The 9173-nt window shown below is 42.5% G+C and overlaps 1 long non-coding RNA gene across 32 annotated transcripts; it reads left to right on the forward strand.

Annotated features, from left to right (window-relative positions):
* LOC127341110 (uncharacterized) lies at nt 1-8784 on the forward strand. 32 transcript variants are annotated; one of them, XR_011754624.1, is made up of 8 exons: nt 1-459; nt 616-998; nt 1110-1189; nt 1659-2557; nt 2646-3115; nt 5328-8024; nt 8141-8241; nt 8373-8784. It is a non-coding gene; the product is annotated as an uncharacterized lncRNA (long non-coding RNA). The 32 variants fall into 32 exon arrangements; XR_011754618.1 differs by having other exon boundaries at nt 5328-8241; XR_011754605.1 differs by having other exon boundaries at nt 8141-8784.
* The last annotated feature ends 389 nt before the right edge of the window (nt 8785-9173 follow it).

Here is a 9173-nt window from a genome sequence, read left to right on the forward strand (position 1 = left end):
TATGCCTGCTCGACCGCCGCCGCCGCAGCCGCTCGTGCCGCCTCCCACTCCCTCGCCTCGATCTCATTCTCTACTTGCTCCTCCGTGGAAGTAGCGCCGCTGGCGGAGCATGGTGCGAGCGCGCGGGAGAGGCGCTGCCGGTGGAGCGTTGTAGCTCCTCCTCTCCACACTCTTCTCCGCGCGCGCCCGCCGTCGCATCTCACTCCGTCCCCTGCTCGTCTTCGTCTTGTTGAGCGGCTGGTCGAGCTCCATCTCTTCGACCCTGGCCAAGCCCGAGCAACGGCAACACATCGCCAAGGCATCCTCCTTCGTCACGTTGCTGCCATCGCCGTCGTGTTCTTCGGCCCAGACGCCGCAAGGAGGGCTCCTCAGTGCCAGCAAATTAGGGGAGGTTGCCCTGCTTAGGAGGGGATTAACCTTGTGGAGCGCATCGACCTCGTCAGAGCGATAGACATACAGGTTTGTTTTCTCTGCTTTCTTGTCTATACGAGTGTGTGTGGGTCTTCTGTACAAATTGCCAGTGAGATGCTTGAGCAACATCTGCATATCTACTACGTCTACGTCTATCTGGTTAGTGATGTACCTGCCCATGAATTGATGGAATTTACATGTCAGGTGGTTCTCTCCACGATGCATGCAAGGTGTTTGATGAAAATACAAGCAGACCATAGGTGAAATTAATTAGTTTTTTTTCTTGAATTTAGCGTCAATAAGGATGACTCCCATCTGTGCAACTTGCATGTTTGATATATGACTTTCATGTGCAAGCTACCACTAATGATATGTATGAGTAAATTTCGAAGAAAATAATATGTGCTTGACTGTTTGAGACACCCATCAAATAATATATCTCTCCCTCGAAGCCCATGTACAGCTTTCTCAGCTGTTTGAGAAGTACTAGATAATTTCAGTGTCTTTTTTGCTGATCAAGAACAGGGTTGTTGTGTTGATCAAGAGCAAGAGCAGGGTCCTTTAGGATGCCAACAAATTATCTCTAGGCAACTTATTACGATGCATCTGGTACTTTTTAGCTATATCAAGTACATAGACGCATAAGTTCACCGCCTATTTCTCAAATGTTTACGTAAGAGTTGAATTATCTTTTGCAGATTTGCATTCTTTGCCTATATCGTCTCTGTCAACAGCTCGAGCATGGACGGCAAGACTTAAGGACGTGGTCTACACATTAGTAATCATCTCCCCCTGATCAAGATTTATGTTATTTTCCTCTATTTAGTTCCCACAGGTTACAGATCTATCTTTTTATTTGATTAGGTTTGTGATGCCTGCTAGCCATTTGATCCAGAAATTTAATTAAGTATGGGGCTCTTGGTGTGGCTGCCAATTGTTCTATTGAGAAAATTGATTCCATATTTTTCTACACGTTAGTCATTTGTATGGTGCGGGTTCACGAACAATAAATGGTTGTAGAATGGTTCCATATTTTCTTTGTTTGAGCGCCCAATTCATACATGTTTTGATTCTTTATGTTTCTTTCTAATTTATTCACGAGGTATTCGAAGTTTTCCCCTTGAGACAGTCTGGTCGTAACTAATTATTCGCCACCATCTTTAATTATGCTACAAGTTATGGGAATATTTTCTATCAATATATATGCTGCTGGCCAGTCAATAAAGTGCCTTATTGCTTCTCATCAGATGCTTTGTCAATTATACGCGTGGATGAGGTTTCCGACAACGAAACTGGTTGGGCAGAACACATTGTTGTCGGCTCTTGGTGCGTGGAGTCCACTCTTCAGGTACCAATGTTGCAGTAGGTAGGATCACAAGCTAGGATGAAGGAGCTATGCAGATATCCAATCATAACAAGTACATTTTTCCTGCACTGCATGATCAGTTGTCAATTCCTACTTCTCTTAAAAGATATTACTTTGTTGGTCTTCAAAGCTATAGGTGTGTATTATGAAAATTGTTAATGTGGCGTGAACCAGAAACCGCTATGAATTTCAAGCCTTTTCATTAATCTTCTTGACTTTTTGTTAAAACGGAAGTGAACTTGGTCCTAAACATGCACTGGCTATGATACTATCTCTTTTGTGTCATGGAGAACTGGAAACCGCTATGAATTTCAAGCCTTTTCATCAATCTTCTTGACTTTTTGTTGAAACAGAAGTGAACTTGGTCCTAAACTTGGACCGGCTATGGTAGTATCTCTTTTGTGTGATGGAGAACTGGAAACTGCTATGAATTTCAAGCCTTTTCATCAATCTTCTTGACATTTTATTGAAACCGAAGTCAACTTGGTCCTAAACTTGCATGGGCTATATCAATATTTATATTTGAATGTCTGCACCTTTTGACTAACTAAAATATTATTTTGATACTTTATTTGTATGTGCCCTCTAAAGCCATCGAATTTAAGTGTTTCGTAGATCCTTTTCCGTCAAATATATATATGGCCCAACGAGTCGAGCTTTGGTGTGTCTCGGTTGGACAACATGGGCCTGTGAGGGATCTGTGCTAACATCCGGTCTGAAGTTTTTCAAGAATTATTATTCCTATGTGGTACCTTACACCTGGACATAAAGTACCCTCAGGTAGATCAGTTCCCTCTCTCCCGTGATACTTCCTCATTCATGGACATCTATTTTCCCTTATTTGATGAAATCCGTCTTTTTTGTGTAGGTTATTTTTATCCCCTTCTCTTCACGCCCTTGGCAATGCCCACTTCAGTTGTGTAGAGTGGTGTTCTTTTATTTCTGTATAGTTTTCTACTGAGTTGCTTGAGCAACAGTTGCGTTCATTTCCTTCTACATGATTAATAACACTTGATTTGTGATATTCCTGAGGGAAAGGTGTTATATTCTTCATCCGCTACAAAACTGTTTTTTGTTGCTTGGGTCCAAGCTTATGTGTCTGATGGCCAGATCGTATGATCTGAAGGTACTACACTCTTCAGTAATTTTTTAACATAGTTGGAGATGAAGTTGAAATGATATGCATATTGTCATCCTACTGCCAAATGAGTAGCTTTGAATACGTTGACCCAAGATGGTGCTCACAGATGCGGTATTGCACTGGTCAATGGTGACATTCCAGTTAATGTAAAGATCAACAACGTCTAGCGCCTACCAGCCGGTAACCTCTTGCCCTAGGTATTTTTTATACTACTCAGCATAAATACATTTTATCATGTATTTGTAGTATATCATATTGTCAGTTTTTCTACACTACCCTCCCTTTGTTTTGATGCAAGTTTGATATCAAAATCTAATCGTGTATGGAGCTCTTGGTGGTTGTAAATTGGTCTATCTAGAAAATAATTGATTTCTGGAAATTTTGTTGGTCTCAAGTCACCAACTTGGATGGCTTTTATTGTTTTCGCATAAATGATTTTTTCCCTTGATATATGCTATCATGCAATTATACGGATATGTGTATGCGTGATCGCGAGAAAAATCTTGAGTTATTTTATTCAAGAACCATTGGTTCATGTGGTTTACCGTTTCTGTGCCTTTTCTATACATGTACTGTTATTTCTAGAGCTGCATTTTTAGATTATCAGTGCTTAATCCATGTGGTAAGAAAATGTGTCATGTGTTTTGCTATATGATTATATCATATCAAGCAAAATTAAGGGTCTATGTGCTGGAATATACGACAGATAAAGGGGGTTTGATAAGGCTATTTGTTGTAGTGAGGTATTGACCAACTGTGTGCTAAACTTTCTGGTGTTATGCACTTTATAATTAGTATTCAGATCCATGGATCAGATGCTTATGCTTAATGTGCAATTTGGTACGGAGGCCAAAAGAATTTTATCTGGCTACACTTGATAGCATAAGCTATGACGAGTGTGTGTGTGCGCGTCCGTGCGCGTAGGGATGCTTGTGTGCGTGAGTTCAGTTAGCTGTTAGCGAGTCAGTCAGCTGCTGCCGTCCTTGTCCTTCGTGTTAGCGCGCTTCATGCGGGCGGGCGGAGTGTGCAGATCGTGAGCTGAGTGGTGTGTGTGCGTGGGCAAGGTGGGCAACGTGCGTGCGTGCGCATGTGTCTTTGCCCCATATAAGAACCCATGTGTACTGCTCGTTGGAGCACTGCGAGTTAAAAAAGGAGAAAGGATTCGGGCGTTCGAGCGCCCATGGTGGCACTCCGTGCGCCGGCCGGCAAAACTTCCTACGTCTCTACTCTAGTCGTCGTCTCCCACCTCCTTGCCTTGTTCATGCGAGAGTAGAAGTCCAAGAGAGAGAGAGGGTGCAGCCTCGGGCTGCACCAACAATTGGTATCAGAGCCTTCATGGCCTGAGGCCGTGGAGCCTGGCCATGCCGTGCGTGCGGGGAGCGTGGCGGCCGCGGCGGACCTGCGTGGTGGCGCAGAGGCTGCTGTGGCGCGGCGTGGAGAAGCCGTTCATGCGGCGGGTGAGGCAGCTCGAGCGGCCACGTTGTTTGCGTTAGGGCGCGGCATGTGCGTGAGCCGAGGGCGTGCGGATCACCGGAGGAGAACGCGTCTAGCGGAGCGCAGGACGGCCACGTCGATCACGTCAGTGCGTGATCGTGTGCGCGAGCCGGGGCGTGGCGTCATCGAGGAGCTCGGCGTGCGTCGCCAAGGAGCTTGACATGTGTCGCCGGTGGAAAAGAAGCTCGGCATGCGATCGTCGAGGAGAACATGGAGGCATCGTCGGGCGAAGGTGGAGGCCGTTGCAGCGGCGAAGCCGACGACATCGACGAGCACTAGGTCATGGTTTAGGGCGTGATTGATAGCATAAGCCATGACGAGTGTGTGTGTGCGTGTCCGGGCGCGTAGGCATGCTTGTGTGCGTGAGTTCAGTTAGCTGTTAGCGAGTCAGTCAGCTGCAGCCGTCCCCGTCCTTCGCGTTAGAGCACTTCATGCAGGCGGGCGGAGTGTGCGGATCGTGAGCTGAGTGGTGTATGTGCGTGGGCAAGGTGGGCAACATGCGTGCGTGCGCATGTGTCTTTGCCCCGTATAAGAACCCCTGTGTACTGCTCGTTGGAGCACTGCGAGTTAAAAAAGGAGAAAGGATTCGGCCGTTCGAGAGCCCACGGCGGCGCTCCGTGCGCCGGTCGGCAAAACTTCCTGTATCTCTACTCTAGTCGTCGTCTCCCACCTCCTTGCCTTGTTCGTGCGAGAGCAGAGGTCCAAAAGAGAGAGAGGGTGCAGCCTCGGGCTGCACCAACAACACTAAAATCCATTGTAAGCTACAGTGTATTTGAGAGTTGGGATCTTTTTGTTCAAATTAAAAATTTACGCATTACAGATAAACCTTTATTATGGTGATATAGAGCATGCTTTAGTTTTCTTTAACTCTGCAAATTCTGCATCTGATTTAGTTATAACACTATTAAAATGCAGGTTCAAGGACAACCTACGGCTTGTCTGATCGCATCTCTGGATATGAACCACATCTTCAAGGCAAATGGTTTAGAGGTTAGGAAGTTTAATGATTGAAACTATAGATTAATAGCTCAAAATGCAAAGCCCCATTCAGTTTGAGCGAATAAATAGTCTCTCATGTAAAAAATATTGCTCTGGCATGCTACAATATAGTATAATTTTATTCAGGATATTCTGGAGATGCAATTTTAGAAAATAGTTAATTTCTCGTTTTTTTGTTCATGGTGTTTCATGATTAGGATGAGGTCAGTAGACATGTGGATTCCCATGTGTTGTTGTCAAGAGGTAGTCAGCATCATTTACAGCTTGCAGTGTATCTCCCAACTCGGATATAGCATCCTGTGAGGTCAAGATTTACTCAAATGGTTTTACTTGGAGTTGGAGGAGGCATTACTTCTAAGCATCATGTAATCCATCGCCCTTCGCCATTTTATATTCCATAAAGGTCACTGCTCATGTGCCCACTGCCCACAAGTGCTGGTGATGTTAAAAAGGTGGTCTAAATAAATGGAAATCTTCCATTTGGTTGGGCAGTGAGGTTGAGGTTATACAGTGAGTAAATGTAAGAAGCATCGGCAATATTGCAGGTTATTAATTAAAAGTCCTACTAAAATTCCTAACAACTAAAGAAAGCAGGCCTGCTTACCTTTAGCTGTACTAGCAAGTATAAATGCCATGCACTTTCAGTTTGTGTAGATCTAATCCATCTTCAGAGGCTTTTCCATTTATAAAAAAAGTTTCTCCTTAGAAAAATTAGAGAAGGAAAAGAAAGGGGCACGTTCAACCGTGATAATGATTGCTTACTGCTTGATTCGTGTACAAAGGTCCGTGATTCTAAGCTGAGCACACTACTCAGCAACTCAAGACAAAGGGTTTATTGCTTTATGCATCCTGTATATTATGAAGTTAAGATTATGTGCGTTGACAGATAATCGTGTCTCTGCCTTTTTCTTTTCAGGTGCTACAGTTGTAATATTAGTTTCAAAGATCCACTTCAGTCCTGTTGTTATCTTCAGCTACAGCCATCAAAGGAAAGCTCTTGGCTTGCATCGAACAGTGATCTGTGAAACATCATAAAGAAAAATTGGTTTCTGAAACGTTTGTCCTGCTTAATCCCTGGTGCTATGCATTACTAATGGGGCTTATTTCAGGATCTTATCTAGTTTTACAAACTACTCAAACTGTAGTCATGTTTTCCTATGCCATTTTCATCTGGTGCATAAATGTTATTGCCTAAATAAAATTCATGGGCCTCTCAGTTTAGCATGCGCTCACTCTAATTAAGCATGTTTAAGTAGTATTAACCTTTCTGTCACTTATTTGTATGTTCTTATATTTTTAGTGCCATCTCTGCAGTTTTGCGTATGTGGAAAAAAAAGCATAGACATGCTGAAAAGCTGGTCTTAGATATCAAAATTTAGTAACATTGCTATTAAATATTCTTGCAGAGTTGCTCATTTTCTTGGTATTTTTAGAATATGCTCATATGTAGTTACCATACATTATGATTCTTTTTTTTTTTGCATGATACGGGAAGTACATACAGTGTTAAAATGTCATGTCCCGTTCTTTGCAGTTCTATAAATGGCTGTTCTTTTTCGGTGCTGGAGTGTTGGACATTACTAATGGTTGCCATACTCTTAGTGATGTTGTGTACATTAGCAACTACTGTAGGTTGTTGAGAAGGAAAGGGATGATCAACTTGCATTGAAATTGAAGAATAAGTTGAACATTTCTGTCGAAGGAAACAACAAGGAATCTATCTAATTTGCTGAGGTTAGGCGCATAGACTTTCTAATGAAGGTCCCCATCCATGCCAATCATTTCACCAGTCTCTGAAGTACTTAATTTTTTCAGCTGCTTACTGTTTTGAGTATGTTTTCTTAGAAAATAGTGTCTACTTCTGTATGTCTTCTGTACTATTACTCCATTCCACTCTAGAGCTGTTTTACACTTTTGTCCTTTCTTATATCAATTAAACTTGGAGACTCCAAAGAAGCCGTGGCGGTGCAGGGGGTTGGGGAGGTGGTTCCGGTGGCGGATGAATCTTTGGTGGGCTGATCAGTACGCTAGCGGAGTGTTTGTACATGAATATGGGTGTATAGATGCCCCTAAATCACAGCGGAGTACATACAAATAATATGTGATACTGGTGGTGCTTGCCTTAGAAATAGATGGCAACATGCTACGGTCTTCTATTTTGTAAAGAACTCATATTTGATTTGATATGACTACGAATATTGTAGTGTTACTTTTGTTTGGTTGTGCGGCTATTGGCCGTGTGTAGCCAGCTTTTTTGTAGGCTCATACCTAGGCTAGGAGACTGACATTTGTAAATTCTGGGCCTGGTGGCATTATCTAATTATTCGTATGAATGTTTTAGACGTCTGAATGCTATGGTTCCTTTTGTTCTTGAAATACCAAAAAACTATCCAACGGAAACCATATCCTTCATTTAGGATCACCTGGTCTCCTTTATATTGGGAAGTAGAACCCAGCAGTTTCAGTATATCTCCATATATTCTATACATGTGATTACCAGGTAGCTAATTATCTCACAACTTTTGTTTACTAAGTTTACGTTTTTATAGTTAACAGCTTTTTCATGTGAGTTGTCGTTGAGCCGCATATACTTGAAAAAAATCTACAACTGAGGTACATTGTCCAATTTTTTTGTACTCTGTATTAAACATGAATTGATCTTCAACTCGTAACATTTATTTCAGCTGTCTCACTTTTCAGTGCCAATTAGTTTATCTTCTCATTTACAGCGGTGTTTTCTTTTAGTGGTGTGAACATCTATTATGGCCACGTTTCCTTTGTGTCGTAGCCTTTGAAGACCATGTTGCCACATTGTCCATAGGCAGATTATGTAAATGTTGTCTCTCCCTACTTCTATTACTCTTCATAGAACATTCCCGTATTTCCCTGATTGTATATAAGCTTTTGTTGCTCTCTGTCCACTATTGTCACTCTCTTGTTGTGCTGGTGGTGTGAGTGTAGTGATGTCAGAGAAGGCAAACCGGGAAGATCAAGTGAGGATCTTGCATGGACAGTCCAATACCAACACAAGGAGTCCTGGATGCTTTGCAAGGAGGAGAACAAAAGTGCAGTGGCTGTGACAAAGAAATAGCAGCCGCCTGTAGAGGAATAGATCAAAATCAACGTCTATGGTTGCTTGGGGGCAGTACTGCAAGTTATCACCGAACGAATCAAAGTTTTCATTAGATCTATTTTTTGTGACTTTAAGATCGACCTCTCTTCTGTGGGAGTTAGCATTGAATGAAGCAAAGTTTTCATTAGATATAATTTTTGTGACTTTATGATTCTGTAGTGCCCCAGAACTTGTAATCGGGTAGCTCATGAGCTGACAGCAAAAGGTGCACAAATGGCTGGAGAGCCTGACTTTCTGTCCGATGGACTTATTCCTTTTCTATCAGGTTTAGTAATGCAATCCATGGAGTTAAAAAAAAGAAATGTATTGTCATATCAGCACTTACTTTTAATTGTTCGTATACAAACTGAATATTAGCAGGATCTTCACGGGATCGTGCGCCAAGGAGCACATCTAAATCTAGTTTTTGCTAAGAGCTGGTGGGGCAGAGGATGAGGTGATGGTTTTCTGGTAGTGCTTGCCCGACGTTCCTGTTTCGAACTGAAAATGATTTGAGGAGGGGTACTTATATATTTTCGCACTGCTACAATAAATGCTGATAGATATATCTTGAATGAACATTGCTGGCAGATTTTTGTGCGAATAGTGTTGGGCCTCAAATGAACAGTTTTTTTAGATTTGAGTTTGGC

Source organism: Lolium perenne, chromosome 3 (genome assembly GCF_019359855.2).
Source record: "Lolium perenne isolate Kyuss_39 chromosome 3, Kyuss_2.0, whole genome shotgun sequence".
Lineage (NCBI taxonomy): Eukaryota > Viridiplantae > Streptophyta > Magnoliopsida > Poales > Poaceae > Lolium > Lolium perenne.